Genomic DNA, 21,419 nt, shown 5'->3' on the forward strand with positions numbered 1-21,419 from the left:
CTTTCTATATTTCATTTCAAATAAGGATAATAAACCGCAAAGTAAAGACCATATTCTATAAACTTCCTCTGAATGAAAAACTGCCAACATATACTTTCCACTGCCATAACTACCCTGAAGTATATTAACAGTATTATTCTTTTTTATTGTGGAAAAAAAGGCAAAAGACATTCTCATAATTTTTTCCTGATTTTTAATATGTTTATCAAACTTCAAACTATCTACTGTTTGAAACATAATGTCTTCAGAAAAGGAGAGTGGTACACTTGCCTAGTAGTATCAATATTTGGAATCACATGATTTATTAAATAAATTATTTTGTTAAAAATTTCACAATATGAGAATGGGCATGTAGTCTCATATAATGTACAGCATGCTCATAATTCTAAGTTAGGTGAAGTAGACTATGTTTTTTCCTCATAACATTGATTATACCTGTAATGTAATAGCTACTTGTGTTATAGTTTGTTTAATATCTATTTCTTTCTCTTGTTAGTAAGATAAATGAAGATGTGATCATGTCCATTTCAACCTTGAATTTTCTAGAACTTAGTGTCAATCAAAAAGGAAATCAACAAGTATTTGTTGACTGTTACATGGATGAATGTTGAATTTTTCAAACTTTTCAGGTAAATTTCCATGGTACTAAGATTAAATGTAGTCTTTTAAAAAATTATATTAAAAAAATTAGTTAATCATATGGATCAAATTTATCCTTCTCAACAGTGTGCTCTGCCTACATAATCTTAACATGATATTAACATGTATACTGTCTATGAGATTTTCCTAGTGGACCTTGACCTTTTTAAGACTGTGCTCCTGATGTGGAGGGAAGTGTGTAAGTGACCTGTTGAAAAGCAGCCCTTTGCAGAGAGTCAGCATTCATTTGATGCATCTTATAAAATCTCCACTTTTACTGATGACTAGCTTCACTCTTGTGAAGACTGTTTCTGATGCTCCTCCTTCAACATTTTCAGCATTTACTGCTCTTTAATCTGTCGTAGTCTCTTACACGTTGATATCTATTTCACTGTGTATTGTCTTATCACTTTTGGGCTTTCTCTTCCTTCTATCAATATTGTTTGAACTGTCCACTAAGTTGGCTTATAGGGGCTCCTCATAGGGCTGAACTTAACTCTGACATAACCACACCCCAAAGGCTTTTCCAAGTGACTTCACTTTTTGTTATGTCCTGTGCTTCTTCTCACATGAATTGGCCTCTTGGACACCCCAGGCAGGCCTACTGTGGCATCACTCCACTCCATCTGGGCATGGACCCCAGGCATTTTTTAAACTTCATTTTTCATCAGGGGCAGTTGCCTCAATTTTCTTGAAACCCTTTTTTTTTGGTGAGGAAGATCAGCCCTGATTTAACATCCATGCCAATCTTCCTCTTTTCGCTGAGGACAACCGGCCCTGAGCTAACATCTATTGCCAATCCTTCTCCTTTTTTTTTACCTTTTTCTCCCCAAGGCCCCGGTAGATAGTTGTACGTCATAGTTTCACATCCTTCTAGTTGCTGTATGTGGGACGCAGCCTCAGCATGGCCGGAGAAGCAGTGCGTCGGTGCGCGCCCGGGGTTCCGAACCCGGGCCGCCAGTAGAGGACCACGCGCACTTAACCGCTAAGCCACAGGGCCGGCCCCCCTTGAAACCCTTTTAATGTACCTTCCCCATTTAGTCCAGTGAGAATGATTTCTCCCCCTTTTCCAAATCCACCTTAATTTTAAAACATGTTCAAGTATAATAAGTATAATGAATGTAAAAACGTTCACAAGTGGGGCTTGATAAAGACAGGGAGTTTTTCTTTTCCTGTGGTTTTTACACAATTATAAGAACAATGTTGTTTTATGAGTTCAAATTCTTAAGAGCATAAAGACCGAAGATGAAGTAGTAATCGCCAACTAGTAAGTGATAGATTAAAAGCATATGAGAGGTTCTAAAGTGCCTTCACGGAAGTATAAAATAATGAACTATGGTGTTAGTGTAAAAAAAGTAAATTGCTGAAATTACGCTATTTTAATTCTGCCTTAGAAAGAGCTATCACAGTGAATCAGTAATGTTATGTTTCTTTTTTGTCTTTAGATGAATATGATGTTGTTTTTTTGAAAACCTTTCAGATGGTATAACAAAGAGGTTCATCCAACAGAAATGATCTGTGACTTTTTACCTGCAAAAGCAACAGAGAAGTGTAGTCTTTGGGGTAAAGAAATGCATCAAAAACTCCACTCGTATGTAGAAATGCAAGTTTTTCTGCAGAGAACATAATTGGAAGAGAGAGGTTGAGAGAGTAGAGAAACCATATCTATAAGAGGGTTCATCTTTCTGTCTTCCTTAGCTACCTTTTAGACTGATTTTTGAAGGTCCAAGATCTCTTTTAGCCAAGGAACTCCTTTTGAATGTCAGGACAAGCCTGAAGTTAGATGGGAACACCTCATGCCCTTTGGCAATTCTGTCAACAGTGACCCCAATTTTTTGTACTAAAGTAATGTAAGGGCTATAATTTTAAATAACATCCTTATTTCTGACATTTAATGAAGCCAATACAAGCAATGTGTACAAATTACTTCGTGCCACGAATAATTTATTCTTCTCCTAAAATTGGATTAAGGACAGTCATAACTATATCTACATTAAATTTATTGTCTTTCCTATTAGAGTGTATGATAGAAAGAAAACTTTTGAAATCTTGGGATATTAGAGTCCCTGATGTAGTCTCCTATCTCTGAGGTAGAGATCAAAGGAAATTTAAGAGGTCTTAATTTCCCACAATTTAAAATGGCATCATATCAGAGCATCTGTGAGAACTTTCATAAGCATCAATTTTGCAAGCTCTCCCCTCTCACTCCATACCTTTCCTTCATTCAAGGATCACATCCATACAACGGAATGACACTAGCTCTTCGCCTAATTACCTATTTAAGGAAAGAACACCCCTGATAAATCATTTCCTGCAATGATCTAGAGTTCTTTAAAAATATGTTGGTATTGAAGAAATTGGCTCAAAATTTTTTCATTTGCTCATATCATAGCATGACTTGAAATGTCCATAATTAATTTTCTCTACTAAGCATTTATTAAGCACTGACTATGTATCTAGTAATATGCTAAGGGAAAAATGCAAAGGTGACCAGATACACTCTGGTTTAGAAGTTAGTGTATCAACTATGTCTAGTCATATTTCATTATAATTGTTATTAACTTGCTTTGAAATATTTGGAGTTTTATTCTCATATTTTTAATATTTACTTTTCAGTCTTCTTTCCCTAAGAAGTAACATTCCGTTAGTTATTGCAGAATAACTTTCACTTACATAATTTATATACATATTTAAAAAAAAATTTGCACAAGAAAGAATGTGTATGATATTATAGAGCAGCACAAGGGAAGAGATAGGAAGATTCTAGTGAATTATTTATTTCAACAAAACAACTCTTGCTAATATGCTCAGTTATGGTTAAAAGGTAAACACATGAATAAAAATATACAAATCTACACTACCCTTGACATGCATAAAAACCCCCTCCCTTCTTAGCTAATGTTAAAGTATTTATTAATATAATTTTGTTGAATGTAAAAATAACAAGTGATCCCAAATCACCAGTTGTGTTGGACATGAAAGAATTACTATTTTACCATATTGTCATTCAGATGAATCCTCTGAGATATTGATTTCTCATATCCAGTTGGCTCCATAAAATAGGTGCATCTAAATGTTCTATGTTGTCACATCACCTTGAAGGACTCCTTCACTCTTTACGAGCCTGAGGGTACCATATCACCTATCTACACTCGCTGGTTATTAGCCAGACTAAATGGAGAATTTGGTTTGTGATGATTGCTTTGAGAGACAAAAATATGATATTCCAGTACGTAATGTATATAAGCAAACAGAAAATGAGACAGGTTAAGCTGCAACTAGAAACATGCCATTTGGTTTGAAGGTATTCCATTAAATTTAGATAGTATGGTTGAGGGCAGGACTAGATTCATCTTTTAAGGCATTTAACTTCCGAGAAATTTGGCAAATCCAAATGTTGCAATTATCGGTTTCAGAACAATATCAACCTATCCTACTACCTTATTATCCTGGCCTTCATGAGGCTTAGGAAGTGCAAGATGTACATCTTACAAGCTTCTTAAGATAAGTTAAGGTAAATTTAGATTTTTTATCACAAACAACAATATCTGGAAATCAGTGTGATGCAAACAATTATGAATAAAATGTCAAAGTATTTTTAGAGAGGTTTCTTACAAGTGAATTCATTCTCTGGAAGTAAAATTTCTTCTAAGAAATTTATTCCCTTTGGTTATAGGAATTAGATATCTAAAATTATATCTGGCAAATTCCTATTTTTAACTGTAGAAAGCATGGTTTCTAAGAAAAAAATGCTTTATGATGAGTTATGATTACTTGTGGTTTTTTAGTGATATTATGAGCAATCTTCTGTTGATAAGTTTGGTCCAGATCAAGTTTGGAAAACACATATTCCCACAAGAACAGCAAGGAGTTGATAGATTCTAAGCACTAAATATGATTACTGATGTCATGTTGGGATTTATTCATCTCACTTGAGTTTAGGGGATTTGTGGTGAGGAACTACATTTAAAAAAAGAAAATCCAAGAAGTCCTCTTTTAATTGTTGAAGGTACTGCTTGGCTTTATGTAATTTAAATAAATAGCAACTGTGTTTATTTATTCTTTGATTGTATGCTCCACAACAATGTTCACAAAGTCCTTTACTCCCTTTTGGTACGTATAACTGATTCAAGAGAATAGTGTATAAATAGTTGCTGAGCCTCTTTATATTTCCCTTTTGATTTTAGAGCAAAATTTACATTTCTTGCTTTAGGGTAAATTGAGGCAACCGCTGGATCTGTATACAGTGCAGTTCTTTGGAGAATGTCTCAGTGACTTAGTCAACATTTTCCTCTAGTTGGGCGAGTCTAATGGTAGGTATACGGACTTTTTCCATGAACTCCAAAATATCTTACCAAAAATGTTTCATGTTGCACTTTGCAAGGGTAAATGGAAGCTTTGCTGTGAAGGAACCATGCTCCTTGTTCATAATAGGGTTTCCAAGAACGTTGTCACAATTTGAGAGGATTAACAATTTAAGGGAAATTTTTAGATAAAAAGAAAATATTATGAAATATGTCTTAGTTGATTATTGATTTTATACGGAAAACTATGGCACATAAAGCCATGTGCAACATATTATTGCAAAACACTTTGGGATGCAGAGGCATCATTCTAGAAATCTTCTGAATATAAGTAATTTTGCTAGGAGATAATCAATATCACTGGATGTTTCTGGGGTTCAAAGGACTCAAACTGGCATACTCTTGAATCTTCACTCTGCATCTTCTAGGCTGTAGTGCAAGGAATTGATGGTTCTATGCTGAAAGGCAGAAGGACGGAGAATACATACCCGGTATTCTCCTGACTCATTGTCAAATCCAATGCTATATGGGTAGTTATAATTAGAAAAATTTCCCCTTAATCTTTGAGCCACATAGTTGTTGTTCTTATACAAGATGAGTTTTGGGGAAGAAGCAATAAATGACAAATATAATAGGATTGAAGAACATCAGTGGAGGGCTTCATCTTAAGCTACTTAGTCAAGATTATCAGGTTGATTATTAGAATTCCACAAAAGAAGAATGTTATGAATGGATGGTGTAACTCTACCATACAAGAACAATGAGTTTTTTGTGAAATTTTATCTCTAAACAGTGAATTTTATTCTAGTGAGCTAGGCTTTTCTTTTTCCTGAACAATCATAAAATCTCATCAAAATCTTAGTTTTATGTTCAGTAGATGATAAGAGATAATTTTACAATGTTTGTCCTCTCAGATATATGGCACACTTTCCTTCTCAGTATCGTGTATTATTTTGTTTTCTACATTCTTATCTTTTTAGATTGGAAGTTATTTATGATATCAATTCTGATAAACTAGTTGACCTCAAATTTTTCACATGATCCCAACTAATAATTTTAAATGTAGAGACCTCTCAGGTTCCAGATTGTGGGCTATAGAAAGTAATTACATACCAATGTTTCATTGTTTATTTCACTTTTCAAGTATTTTCTTTTTCTCTCATGTTTATCAATTTCTATTCTTATGGTAAAAAAAATTCACTTTAGAAAGTATAGGAAAATGCCACAGTGAAAAATCACTCTTTTTCTTCTTTAGCAAATTTTTTAAAATTTGTTTTACTGTTTCCTTTTCATTCTTTTTTTCCCCGAAGATGAACTGCTTTATTTTTGTTAACTGTGTTTTATTTATGTGGGCTTCATACATAAAGAATAGTTTTGCTGGGTCACCATCTTTCCTCCACAGCCCTTGTTCAATAAAGGGTTTAGCACTTGGACTGCTATCTTCCTCACTCCTCCTAACTGGGCCTTATTCTGGGTGATGTAAAGGATCTTGGAATTACTCATCTCTAGTGAATGTCACCTCTACTCTGCTTTAGCCTTGTACTTCTGCGGTCACACGTATGTCATCACCTCAATCTGCTCTAATGCTGAAATGTTATATAATTTAAGAATAACAATAATAAACCACTCTAGGGCCATAGCTTTCTTCTCATTCTCTTTCTTTCTCTCTCATTCATATTCCTCTCTTGCCCATTCACATTCTCTCCCTTTCTCTTTCACTCTTTCCCTCACCTTATATTCTTCTTCTCACCTTTTCTCCCTCTTTCCCTCTTTCCATTGATATACTTCTGCTCTGTAACCTCATTGGGCACTCTGTACTTTGGTCCTCTAATTTCGCCCTGTAAGCCCTCCTCTTCCTCCCCTTGACTTCCAAATCAATTTATATTTTCTAACCCAAGAAAATTCTGTGTTGTTAGGGGCTGTTCTGTGCCTTGTAGGATGTTTAGAAGCATCCCTAACTTTTACCCACCAGATTCCATTAGTGGCCCCCTCTCAAGTTGTGACAATCAAAAAGGTCTCCAGACATAGTCAAATGTCCCTTGGGGAGCAAAATGACTTCTTATGAAAACTCATAACATCAATCATATTTTCTTGCCAATATCTTTATGTCTATCTACCCCTTGTCCATCTGTCATAATTGTCTGGAGACACACCAATCTGGAACAACCCAACAGTCTCTCATCTTCATTCCTATTGCTGGGTTTCAGAGTACTGCTTAAGAAAATCACACAGTGGTTTCCCACATCATTGCGGCCTAGCCGTCTTCCTTTGTTTCTCTAAGTTTCACTCTTTCATTCTCTATAGCACCCATTTCAATAGTTGTCGACTCTTTTTAGGATTCCCATTGTGCCTCTTTTGGCCCACCTTCTAATCTATGGGGAAAATAAAGCCTTCAGCAAATAGATCTCTCAAATTTCTGTCCCTGAACTTTAAAACATACTTGCCCATCATTTTATCTTTCTCTCCTGTTATAGAGGAAGAAGGATCCTTCCTCTTGCCCACTGATAGTTTCTCCATATGCCAACTCCAACCCTGACTCATCTCAAGACCCTTATGCTATGAATTACATAGTCAAAAACATTTAAGCAGTTTCAAACATCTCTGCACAACACAACTTCTCTTTCCGATTATTTACCTATTTCTGCCTGCTTCTTAATAGCTTAATTTATTTTGAAAAATTAAACTTTGTTATCACTATTTCAGTAATGTCCAGTCATTCCTCAAACAGCCTTAGTCTAGCTTGTACCTTAAGCTACTTCATATGAGCCTCTTTAGCCAGTATCTTATTATTTATTATACTTGATATCTTAGCAACATTTTGCTATTGTTAAATTGCTCAAAAGAATATTTGATATTTCTGCTCTTTCTTAAAGCACCATTTTCTACTTTTTTGACACAACAAATTCCTTGGTTTTCTTCCAATTCTCTAGACATTCTTTCTTAAAATCCTTTTAAGACTCTTCTTCCTTTACATGTTCCTCTTCCTCAGGGTTCTACCTCCAGCTCTGCTCTCTTCTCACTGTGTATCATCTCCTTGGTAACCCTGTCCATTCCAACAGCTTAAGTTTTCATATAAATCTGCTGTCCAGACTTCTATCTTACATTTCAAAATCATATTTACACTTATATGCCCAGAACTGAACTAATCATCTTCCAACAAAAAGTGCTCAATATATTTAGAAAGTGTCTGTTATTTTCATGCACTGCATTAGGCACTGATACTATAACGGCAAATTTTTTTTCTTTTTTTAAAGATAACTAGTGGGTCTAATGGAGAGACAATAAATTGAATAAATAAATCAGAAACAATAGAGATTATTATCATACCTTTAGTTATTTAATTTCACTTTTCCAATGCTGCACCGAAGTATAGGGTGAAACCTCTGAATCCTCATATTCGAATATTTTATCACTCCACCTACCAGTTCTTCACCCTGAATTCAGCTTGAGTGGGTCTGTTCCCATCTGCCCTGCTAACACTCTACTCCATGGGGGCTTCCTCTCTTTTCTGGATTGTTGTGTAGCAGCTTCTTAACTATTCCTTTCATTTCCAGTTTTATGCACCTCTGAATCCGACTCCTCGCGCAGCCAGCATAGCAATTTGCTGAGTATTTACTATGTGTCAGGCATTTTGAAAGATTTTTCATTTAATCCTCACGACAACTTTATTTTTTAAGTATTGTTATTATCTGTGCTATATGGATAAGGAAACTGAGAAATAGAGGAAATATATTTCATGCCTAAGGCAAATCGTAGAGCTAGGATTTGAACCATAGAAGGACTGTAATGAAAATTTCTCACAGATCTCTCTTCTGCTTAAAAGCTGTCAACAACCATTCTTGCTATAAAGATAAAATATAAATTCCTTATCTATCATATAAGCATTTGCAGGATCCTGACCACACTTATGTCTCCACTTTTTGTCTTGAACCTGCCTTGATTAAAATCTGTAATTCAATCACAATGAACTTATTTCACATTGGAGTATGTGATAATTTTTCTCATTCAGGGAGTTCTGCTTTCGTTTGCTGGAAAAACCCCATTTTCCCTCAACCTGTACCATCCTGCTTTCATGCCCTGCTGCAGCATTCTTTCCTAGTCTTTATCTGACTCACTTCAACTCACTCTTCCAGAATCAACAATTTCAGACAAGCTCTCCAAACTCATACCGAGACTGCTCCCCCTCTTATTTTCCCCCTTCCCAGCACTTACTCATTGCCACGTCCTTGTCTGTTTAACTGTCTGAATCCCACATCTGAGTAAGTTTCCTGAGGGCAGACACCATGTACTTAATGTCAAAACTCTTGAAACAGTAACCACTCTGAAAACATTAGTTGGATTAATGGTTAACTTTTTCTACGCTTTGTTTTATCCTTGATGCACGTGAGATTTCTCATTTATTTATAATTTAATTTTGTGCATGTGGCAATCTAGCTCTAGGAGCAGATTTCTTCTTTATTTCAGATTTTTGGAATGTAGGTAAAACTCTATGTTTTCATAAGTATATGGAAGTCTTATTTCAGCTCTTCAAATTTTACCTGATGATGTCCTTGACTTTTTTTGTTCCTATTTTAACATGTTTCATTTTTACTACACAAATTTTTGTAATACTTGAATAAGGTTACCATTCTTTGTCCTTCACATCTGTCAATTTTTCTCTCATTGTTTTTATCTCTTTCATTGTGTTAGCTGCATCCATATCTTCAATCCCACAGGTCTAATTTGATTTACACAGTTTCAATTGTATTCCATAAGTTCTCTTGTTCAGATTTAAATTTTTCTGTTAGAATTTAATTATTTAAATTCATATTTAAATCCAGATTTTGACACCCATCTTTCATTGCATTCTGGTGTCTTTTTACCTCAGTCTATTTTCTTCCTATTACTTTCGCCAAAAAGCAATATGAATATTTTCATGTTTCAGCAAGGTTAGGGCCCTCTGACCAAAGAGAACTAGAACTTGGGTTAATGGATAAGCCTTGGAAGTTAAAGATATCTGAAAAGATAGTGAAAACTCTGGGGAGATTTACCTCCCCAAAGTGTATAGTCCAAAGAGGGACAAAACCAGGAGACTTGGATAGATTCCAGGGGATGTAAAGTTGGAGACCTTTGTCTTGTAGTTCATCTAGAGATATTATTTGCATACCAAAGGGTAAGAATGCCGGGATCTTCCCCTTCTCTACCCAAGGAGAATTTGTTTACATTAGGGGGATTAGTTTCTCGTCTTTTCTCAGGAGGGAAGGATGTCAGCTGGACAGCATTATATTTACTCCCTGATTCCTCATTTCAGGTCTCTTCTCCTGTCGTGTGATGCCCATACATGCGAGCCTGTTCATATGGCTCTCACTGCATCACCCCAGAAGAGGGAGAGAAATTGGGGTGTAGGGAACTGATGCAGTTACTACTGTAAGTAATAATAAACTGCCTTGATCCAGAACCTCATGTTTGAATTCAAGATAATATAAATAAATATAGATATTAAAAACTTACCAACTCTCTGCTTCTTTCTCCTAGAGGTTAAATCAACTTGGATACTATGAGGATGGTAAATAATTTTCTTACACTTTCTTTTGCTCTGTTTTTTCTGGCATCATTCTTCATACATGTAGAAAAGGGACATTTGAAAGGAGGGCAAACTGATTGGACTACTACATGAGTTCCAGCTACTGCAGGCTTTTCCTGGTTACCCTGAGAGCTGAGAATAAATTTCAGCCACTTGTAGTCTGTCTGCAACATCCAGGTGTGCCACTGTACACTGGTTGGTAATCTTGGCTGTAGAAAATTATTTCAGATATGTAATATTTATTTTTCCTTGTTTTGCAGAAATTTTATAGCCCATTTCATTGCTGTTATTGCTGTTTTTTTTGTTTGTTTGTGTGTTTGTTTTTTTGCTCAGGAAGATTAGCCCTGAGCTAACATCTGTGCCAATCTTCCTTTATTTTATGTGCCACCACAGCACGGCTGGTAAGTGGTATAGATCTGTGCCTGGGATCCAAACCTGCAAACGTGAGCTGCCGAAGCAGACCACACTGAACTTAACCACTAGGCCATGTGGCTGGCCCCATGTTATTGCTGTTTTTGTTTATGACAACAGATTATTGAAGAGATCCACCCAGACCAAGTGCTTGACCATGGACAGAATTATGCGTTCTCAGTCTACTGTCTACTATCCCTAGCTATAGTGCTGTACTGTGGATACATCTCCCAGAATGTACTGTACCACTAGTGGTCATCTCATTCTCCCTTGAATTTCTTCCTTTCTTATTTCTGTTATTTTCCTCCTTCCTTTCTTCCTCCTTCTTTCCTTCCTTCCCTCTTTTTATCCTCTGTCTCTGTTTTTCTCTGTGTGTGTCTCTGTCTCTCTCTTTCTTATTTCTTGTAGGGAAATATGAAGTTGAAGCTTATAAGATTGGATGTTGAATGAGAGACATTCAAGTTTGAGACAGGCAAGGATAGGACTCCATCTCCTTCAAAATCTGAGCATCTTACAAAAGGATGACTCTCCTGTATTTTAGATGAAATAGACTGAATGGTTCTAAGCTAGGCAAGAGAAAGTGGGGAGGCACATAGTAATTTTCCTCCTTTCATTCAGTTTTTTAACATTAGTAGAAAATAAAAACACAGAAAAGACATGTATATGTAGTTCTTCAAACATTCTTTTATTCCAGCAAAATTATCCTTCTATGAGTAATTGCCCTATTTATGGTTGTCCTCTATTCAAAATTACTTGCACCAGAAGGATACAGATGGACCTAAGTCCCACTAATATGGAGCTACAGGTTCTTAACATCTCAATGTTTCAGATAATCCAAATTTTGGACATATTTAGGCTATATTGCCTGTCTAAGTACTTTGGTGGATAAATATTTCTAATTGGACATTCTACTTTCCCTAAAATTAAATAAAGACTACTCTTATGCTTTGTGCAGCAAAGTTCTTGAGAGGTTTTAAAGAATTTCAAATTTGCCACAATTTATTTTGAAAGAACTCCAAATTGCACTTGAATTGTATCATAATTTTAAAAGTATTAAATGGAGTATTTAAAAATCAAAATGCAGTCTCATTACTTTTAAAATCTGTCATCATAAGATTAAGAGTAGAGACTTAAATGATTTTGCTTTGTGTTCCATTTAAATTTTATGAAGGTTTTAAATATCTTATTAGAATTGGGGAGGATAATCTATTAACAGAAAAAAAGAAGTTGCAATTACTTTATGGTGAGCATTCATTCCGACATGTTTATTAAGCACTCCTCTGGGAAAGGCAGTGTGCTAGGTATTCTGGTATATCAAAATAAACATGTAAAGTCAGAAAAGAAATATAATCTCAAAATTTTTATTATAAAACAACTTTGTGCATATGTCTTTTTCTTAGTCTTAAAGTTTATTTGAGGAGACTAGACAAAGACACAGGAAGAATTTCTAACCATGGAAAGTCAAGTAGGAAATTCCAAGGCAGGATTTTGGCTACTTTATAACTCATAATGAATTAATTGTTATGGGAAGAAGAGACCACTGTGGACCAAAGGTGTCAATGAAAGTTTTCCAGGAAGGGAATAGAAGCGAATTAGATTTGAATGGGCCGAGGGTGGAGGCAATCCAAAGAGGGAGTGAGACTGATGTGAGAAGAAGAGGATTGCTGTGGGTGTAGGAATGGGAGTGGGAATTGGGGCACAAATTGACCATGAATGAATGGATCTTGTTGGAAGTGACTAATGGATAGTGTTGGCTTCATGAAGCTGCCCTGTTTTTAGAGAAGATGAGCCCACGTTCCAAAGAAAGGAAAATATGGACTGGATGCATCTACCGTCTTCAGGGATCATGACTGCTGGAAAAAGGAAATTAAATTTTGCATTTGATCTTTTCTTCCATTTTCTACTTTAATGTGATGTTTATAAATCTCTCATCTTCTATTTGATTCTTTTGTCTGAAGTGTTTTCCTACTGAGTATATTCTTTTAATAGTGAATCAATGAACCATTCCCAAAACCAGTTAAAAGTAAAAAAATAAAATTATAATGGAGGAGGAATGATTGGTTGAAGGGAGAATTAATAAGAGTATGTTAAATAATCCCAGAAAAGAGGGATTATAGAGGCCAAAAATATCTGAACAGCCTGAAATTCATAAACACTACTTCAGCATTTTGTTTTTTGTCGGTTTAAAATGTCTTTTATAGATATTTGTCTCTAATTTTCCTGAAGTGTTAAATCTTTTTTTGTCATAGATATCTCTCCTTACTTTGTTTTTATATTTCATTATTTCATTCATCCCTCAATGCCTTAGTTTCTATTACCATAGCTTTTATTTTCTGAATTAGAAAAAAAATTAGTATTATCTACTGCTATAATTTCCTCCTATTTCCCCTTTGAATTCCTTGCATATAAAGTATTTCGTAAACTTCTTTTTCTCTTATCATTTTATTTGCAATTTTTAAATGTTTATTCCTGGTGATTTTTTCCCATGGAGGAGTCAATTAAGTGAATATCTTTCTCTTAAAGGAAAGTCTCTTATTTAACCTGAAAAAAAACTGTCTTCTAAAATACACAAATACATTAGAAAATTGTAAATATTATTGTACACATTCTCTTAATACTAAGAATGTGAGTATTATAATGAGAAGAGTTATGCACAGTCATATCTTATACATCTATTCTAGCAAATGCATATGTATTTGACTAATCGATTTCTCTCTTATCTTAAGCTTTTAGTCTCATGATTCTCAACTGAGGGCAAGGCCTGTTGCAAACAAGTATCCCCTTTTTAATAAATTAATGCTAAGCCCTCTTAGCTCTTGGGGGATGTAGTTTTATCAGAAAGGAAATTGGCCTTGTTTATTGCCTTTCTTTCTTTTGCTGCCCTGAGCAGATTTCCATGCTTGTGAAAATGAGATACGGTAGGGACCAGGATTAAAACAGGGAGGACATTGGGCCCATTTCCTTCTCTGACTCTGCCAGGCTGATTGCACTCTTATAAGTAACCCTCCTGCTCTTCCAGACTTGAGCCTCTCCTGTGCAGAAAATTAGGACAACATCTGAGGAGGTCTAGGACAAGGACAACTGTCCACCAGGGACCAAGCTAAGACTGGTAAACCAATTTTCACTTGTGAACAATGCCAGAATTCAACCCATATGTCTCCCATGGTGAAGCACTGTAGTGCGTCATTAACCCACTGTGCCACTTAGCAGCTTCTCTCTGCTTGCTGTCTTGTGAATTAACATCTCAGCTGCCACCACACCAGACCCTGGGTTTGTTTCTGCAAGGAGTGCTGCTGAATGAATAGCAGTTCTCTGTAACAAGTGTTCAGGGCACAGCACTTGCAAAACTTCAACTGAAAGCAATAGCAATTTGCCATTCAGTCCCATCTTACCATCATCATTAGGTTGGGAAATCACAATTTGAAGGCTCATTGCAATGTGCTGTCAACCTGATATCTTGTAATTTTAATATGTCTGTGGTCAATAATTAATCACTTTAACTCAGTAGGTGGGATCTGAATTCGGCTCCAAGAAAGAAATCTCTCTGAGCTGAAATATTCTTTGAGACTCCAACATCTTACGAAGTTCCCCCTCAATCAGCCTCCTTGCCTTCTTATTTAAATGATCTGCTATATAATGAAATCCAGATCAAAAGCTCCAACTTAAAATATACAACAAAAAGCTGCTTCTGGGTGAAGAGTTTGGATCCAAATCAAAACGTTTCTGCGCTCTGGCCATTATCACATGCGGTTAACTGCTGGGAAATACCGATGTTCAAAAGATATGGGGGGAAAAAGGGACCTGCTTTCTCACGCTGGTGTATGTGTGTCGACTTGATAAAAATGCAAGGCAGCATATGCAGAAATTGTGCGGAAACACCATTCACATGGTAATTCCTTTGTATTTGAATAATTTCTTTTCAGGTGGGGGATTGAATGCCAGACGCTGGGAGGATTTGAGCATCTCCCTGCCTGAAGTTCTTCCAGGACCATATTTTAGTGTCTGGTTCATTCTTTGATCAAAGAAAACCACTTTGTCAGGTCTTCAGCATGAAGGTGCTGCCCCTTGATTCTCTTGGATCACAAGCCACGATGTGGAAAAGTTTCTCACATTTTGTCTGGTGAATATTACTAACAATATAGCCAGGGTATGAACTCTCTATTTCTTCCTCTCAGCCAACAGCTTTGGTTTAACACATTTAAGAAGTAGAAGAATATCTGGGTAGACTCCAGGATGCCTACCATAAATCAAGCCAATGATAAATTTGAGTGATACCGGCCCTGGCAAGCTCCAACTATACTGGGCATTTCCATAATATTAGGTGCACTGTTGCTTGTTTTCACAATCTGTGCCTGCCTGGTGTTGAAATTCAGGAACTCTGAGCATTATTCTTTCAAGAGAAGCTTAACATTTATCAAGTCATTCTGGGAGTATACAAAATTCTTTAGAAAACCTGAAGCATATGGAAAACAAACAAACAAAAAATGTATATGTAAAAGTCTGTGAGATATTACACCAAAGATGGCTTGAGGGCTTAGTCTCATATTCAGTTATGATCAGGTACTAGTGACTTGCTTGGAGCTCCAAATTGAGAAGGATGAAGAGGCTGTGATCAACCTCTGAACATATAAATTCTTTGATAAATCAAAAATCTTTGGGCCTGCCCCGTGGCTTAGCGGTTGAGTGCACACGATCCGCTACTGGCAGCCGGGTTCGGATCCTGGGCGCGCACCGACACACCGCTTCTCCCACCATGCTGAGGCCGCGTCCCACATACAGCAACTAGAAGGATGTGCAACTATGACATACAACTATCTACTGGGGCTTTGGGGGAAAAAAGGAGGAGAATTGGCAATAGATGTTAGCTCGGAGCCAGTCTTCCTCAGCAAAAAGAGGAGGATTAGCATGGACGTTAGCTCAGGGCTGATCTTCCTCACAAAAAAAAAAAAAAAAGATTAACAAAAAATAAAAAATAAAAATCTGCTTCTCAATTAAAAAAAGAAAATCTTTGTCATTTGGGCAGAAGGTGGGAATATCACATGTATGCCCTGTAGTCTCCACTCTGATCTTAGGAAACCACATGTGATTGGACCTATGTTGAAGTGCATTTTACCAGTGCAGCTGGTAAAAACAACATTTCAAAGTTTAAATACATGTTAGTTTTTCTTAAATTCATCAGTACCTCTTTTCAAACAAGTTTTCTCAGGTCCCAAAGACCCTTTAGGTGTAGCCGAATTGTTCTTTTTCTACAAGAAGTATCTTTATCATTATAGTCTTAAAGTGTAATCATACTAAAGTATTTGGATTTTTAAATGTTTCTATGTAAGGCTTTGAGGCTATTAATTGGGGGCTAACTTGCCAGCCAATAAAATATGCTACCAATAGGGCAATGGATATGTCTCCACTAGGGGCTCAAAATCAAAACTGTATTCTTCAACTGAAGACATGGTTAGTGGGATATAAGTGGTGAACTGGAGCTGGTTTATCCCAGCTTGTGAGAGCTAATTGTTAAATTCTCAGTACTCTTGTGAGCTGGTTGTTAAACAAAGCCTTTATTAAAAATTGAAATGCATAAACTTATAACTAAATAATTTTAAAATTCACCAATTCCTAATTATTTCACTACATTTTGTTATTATCTATGCTGTTGAAGTTATTTACGCCATTCATATCTATATGGTGAAAATAGTATAAAATAGTATGTTAAGGTGCATTTCTTTCCACCTCTGCATTCAATGATATCGCCTTGGTGGCTTGTTATTTGCATAGTGGGATGTCTACATCACAGAAATTGCAAACACTAAAGTAAGGGCGTTATTTATTATGTTGATTGTCTAGACAATGGATCAACAAACTTTTCTGTAAAAGGTCAGATAGTAAATATTTAAGGCTTGTCAGCTACATAGTTGGTCTCTGTTGCAACTACTCTACCTTGCCGTGGTGTATGCTCATACACAATACATGAATAAGTGTGGCTGTGTTCCAATAAAACTATATTTACAAAACCAGGTGATCAGCCCACTGGCCATAGTTTGATCTAGACTAAATAAAGTAACAGAAAAGTGTTAATCATGAAGATGAAACTTTAAAATGGGCCATTTTTGTAGCCATTACATAGTGAATAGCACAAAATTTTGAGAAATTATTCTTTTAATATTCGAAAACTATTATCTCATTCAGTAAAGACACAAGTCAAAAAGACTCCAAAACAGATTGGAATAGCCTAACACTAGTAAAAGAAAAGAAATTTAGGAATCTTTAAATCTTTAAAAATAATGCAACAGATTGAAATGCATCAGATTTCTTTTTTTTTTTTTTTTTTTTTTTTGTGAGGAAGAGCAGCCCTGAGCTAACATCCATGCTAATCCTCCTCTTTTTGCTGAGGAAGACCGGCTCTGAGCTAACATCTATTGCCAATCCTCCTCCTTTTTTTTCCCCCAAAGCCCCACTAGATAGTTGTACGTCATAGTTGCACATCCTTCTAGTTGCTGTATGTGGGACGCGGCCTCAGCATGGCGGGAGAAGCGGTGCGTTGGTGCGTGCCCGGGATCTGAACCCATGCCGCCAGCAGCAGAGCGCACGCACTTAACCGCCAAGACACGGAGCCGGCCCCTCAGATTTCTTTACATCAATGAGTTTGTAACAACATTAACATAAACATTGGTAGGCGACCTATGAGGATGCTAGCCAACCAATTCCTTATTTTGACAACTTCCAAATAATAGAAAATAATCAAGATTTTTTTCCCTAATCTTTTCTTCAGGGTGAGAAATTAGTTTATAAGGTGACATTTTACTCTATGGGATTATTTCAGCTAATAAATGAAAAAGAAATGGTAAAATTTCAAGATTTTTTGGCTCCTATTATATTAGCGGATCTAGGCAATTATTACAGAGGGCTGAAAACATAACAAAGAGAGAGAGACAGTTGATATTATGTAACTTCTGATTTGATTATATAATACTGCCTATGAGAACAAATTCCCCAATCAGACCTGAATATGATCAAACTACTAGATCTAGCTTTCAATTTATAAAAAATAAGAGGGACAGAAGAACATATTAAACTCACCATGATTATGCAACTAGCAAAATCCAGAGTATGGCAAACTCTATGAGATGAACAATATGGTTTCTTCAACAATAATAACCAAAGAAATTGTGAAGAAATATAATCAGATGGATAGAAAAACTATAGAATCAAAGATATTTGAAAAACAAGTCATTCAATTGCAAAGTTATGATCTTAATTGGATCCCAATTCAAGCAAACAAGTTGGGGAAATGTGAATGATGAGTGGATATTCAACAATGAAGAATTATTACTCCTATATTTTTGGTGCAAGGATGACATGTTTAAAAAACAAGTGTCTGTCATCTAGAGATATTGAAATGTTTAATGATTAAATAAAATGATATAGAGGGTGTAATATTTTATATATACATATCAATATATGTGTTTTAAAATATTCAAAGAGATGGAGCGAGTATAGTTAAATAATGGACAGTGATTGACCTTATATTGATAATTATTATAACTGGGTGACAGAGGCATAAGCATTTATTATACTATCTCCGCTACATTGTATGTGTTTGAAATGTTCTATAATAAAACAGAAATAAATAGAATGCAGACTCTAATGCAATAGTAGAGCTAGGTTTCTTACAGTTCTCTGATCTTGAGAATAGATTTTCTTAAACTAGTGGCAACTTTTTCAATAACGTTCAAACCAGGTTGTTAGGCAGTCACGACACGTTTCTAGCTCATTCATTCTTCTACTTTCTTTAAAAACTATTTAATACCTTATCCTCTTGCCTCAAACCTCCTTTCCCATGCTCACACTCTACTTATAACATTTAGAGCAATGCAAAGAGAATTTCTATTGGTATCCATCACCATATCCCCCACCTACCAGACCCTGTATCCACACGCTCTTCCTTCCATGCTTCTATTTAAATACAGTCCCTCAACTTGTGGACAAGACATCAACCACCTTATGTCTATTCAAGAGACACTTTTCCACCAATTCTCTCCTATATTGTTATTTCGCTTCTCCTCTCGACCATTTTTGTGCTATTATTTCTCTCATCTTAAACAAGAATTTTTCTTAACCATACTTCTGCTGCCAGCTACCATCACATTTCTTTGCTCTCCTTTACAGTCAAATTCTTCAGAAAAGATATCTCTATGTGCTGTCCCCAATTTCCACTTTTCCCATAGTTTCTTAAGTCTACTCAAGTTGGGCTTTTGCCCCCCCCTACTCCACCAAAAAATGATATTGTTGAGCTTACCCATGACCTTCACACTACTAGACTAATTGTCAGTTTTTGGTTCTCATATTACTTGACCTCATGGTACAATTGGATAGTGTTGATCACTCTATCTTCCTTGATCTCATGGCCTCGTTTGGCTTCTAAGTCATCACACAGTCTGCTTTTTCCTCTCACATCACTCATTACTCTTCTCTAGTCTCCTTTGCTGGTTTCTCCTCATCTCTTTGATGCTCTTTGCTGTGCTCCTGGGCTTAATCCTTGATGTTCTTATTCTTTACTTACATTCACTCCCTTGAAGATCTCATCCAAGTACATGGCTTAAATACTGCCCACACACTGATAACACCCAAATTTATATCTTTAGCCCAATCTCTATAGAAAACTCCAGAACTATAGAACACTTTATCCAGCTGTTTGCCTCAAATTTGTTCTAGGATGTCAAATAGAATCTCAAATTTAGTGTGTCCAATAATGAACTCCCATTATCTGTGCCTTCTGAACTGCACCACTCACTGCATTCTCCAACACGGATGATGACAACTACATTCTAGTTGTTCAATTCAAAACCCATGAAGTCATCTCACAGCCCACATCTAATCCATCAGGAAATTCTGTTGTGTCTGCCTTTAATATACATCCTGGATAGGACCGTTTCCCACCACCTCCATGGCTATCTCTCTGGTTTGAGTTGCTAGTATTTCTCATCTGAATTACTGCAATACTTCCCTCAACTAGGCTCCCTGCTTCCACTCTTCTTCGCCAGCAGTCTCTTCTCAACACAACAGCCCAAGTGCTCTTTTGAAAATGTGAGTCATATCATACCACTCCTCTACTCTACATCCAGCAATGGCTCCCCATTTTACTTAGACAAAAAGTCGGAGTTCTTAAATATGCTTAATGGCCCTGTGTGATATGCCCTGCAAACACCACTGTAACCACTCTGACCTCATCCCCTACTTGTTTTTCACTCACTCAGTAGTCCCAAGAACCCCTAACCTCCTTGTAATTGCTATTTTCATTTCCATTCTTCTATTATCCTAGCTATTCCTTCCACCTGCGAAGTTCTTTCCCTAAATATGTTCATTTGGATAACTTCAGCATGTCTTTAAAATCTTTGCATAAATTTCACTTTTTCCATAAAGTCTGGCCTGCCCCCTCTGTTTTACACTGCAACCTGCATCCTGCTTTTCCAAACCTACACTCTTGATCTCCCATTCTCTGTTTTCCTTTTTCGTGTACACAGCATTTATCATTTCCTTGCCTGTTCTACAGCTTCTGATTACGTTTATTGTTTGTTTCTGTTTCCCCACTAAAATATGGCAAAAAATCCGTTTTTGTCTGTTTTCTTGCCTTATTTATCCTAAAAGCCTAAAGTGTCCCATACACAGTAGATAATCAACAATCATCTGTTGGACTGAGTTTTAAAGTAGAAATATCCAATCACAATTCAATAGTTGTGTCCTTTTCATGTAGTCATCTTTATAGCAGTCATCCAAATAAGAAGATAATTAAAAAATTAATCTAAATTTCGTTGAGGAATTTGTTATGCCTTTTCCTAGCAAAATTAAGTTTCTAAAGTAAGAATTTATTCATTTATTAAAAATTTGTATTTCCTGTGTACATAGTGGTTGGGAGTCAGGAAATTATTAAATTGTTGGGGAAGATTTGACTACAGAAAAATTATTTGTTGCAGGTATTTGAGAAGCAACAATAATGGAGAATATCTTTATGATGTTCTTCAAAATAAGAGAGAGACTGAACTAGAGAAACAAGGACAGAATGAATCTCTAAAGTCATTTCATCTGTCATCTCCATGTTTTCTTGAGAAACCTCTGATTGCAATAGTCTTCAATGACTCCAGGGTTAGAAGTTCTAACACTTTTTCCTGTAAGATTATGTTATATTTATAGAAAGTCATTAATGTAGTTTGAAAGCTCTCTTTAAACTCTTTACATTAGTTATCTGGAAAATCCTATTTATTCCTTGATTACCTATTGCAAAAAGAATAAGATCTCACTGGGAAATGTTTTTTGACTCTAAATAAGATTGCATTAAACTTACATGCAGGAGTTATTTGCTATTCTAAATGATGAGTGAAGTTGATTGTTTCAAGGTACTATCTCTCCATAACTGAAAATGGAGGCTGATAATAGTACTTTAAAAATTTTAATAAAAATTCTTCTACTTGTATTTCTTTAGTGGGATATTTTCCCTTTAGCCTCCTGGTAAA

The 21,419-nt window shown here is 36.0% G+C and overlaps 1 long non-coding RNA gene across 1 annotated transcript; it reads left to right on the plus strand.

Annotated features, from left to right (window-relative positions):
• Positions 1 to 534: 534 nt before the first annotated feature.
• Positions 535 to 12,826, plus strand: LOC147914359 (uncharacterized). Its single transcript, XR_015555302.1, has 5 exons — positions 535 to 629; positions 4,853 to 4,952; positions 10,234 to 10,349; positions 10,458 to 10,488; positions 12,697 to 12,826. It is a non-coding gene; the product is annotated as an uncharacterized LOC147914359 (long non-coding RNA).
• The last annotated feature ends 8,593 nt before the right edge of the window (positions 12,827 to 21,419 follow it).

Source organism: Ceratotherium simum, chromosome 20 (assembly GCF_057802395.1).
Source record: "Ceratotherium simum simum isolate JZ-2026a chromosome 20, ASM5780239v1, whole genome shotgun sequence".
NCBI lineage: Eukaryota > Metazoa > Chordata > Mammalia > Perissodactyla > Rhinocerotidae > Ceratotherium > Ceratotherium simum.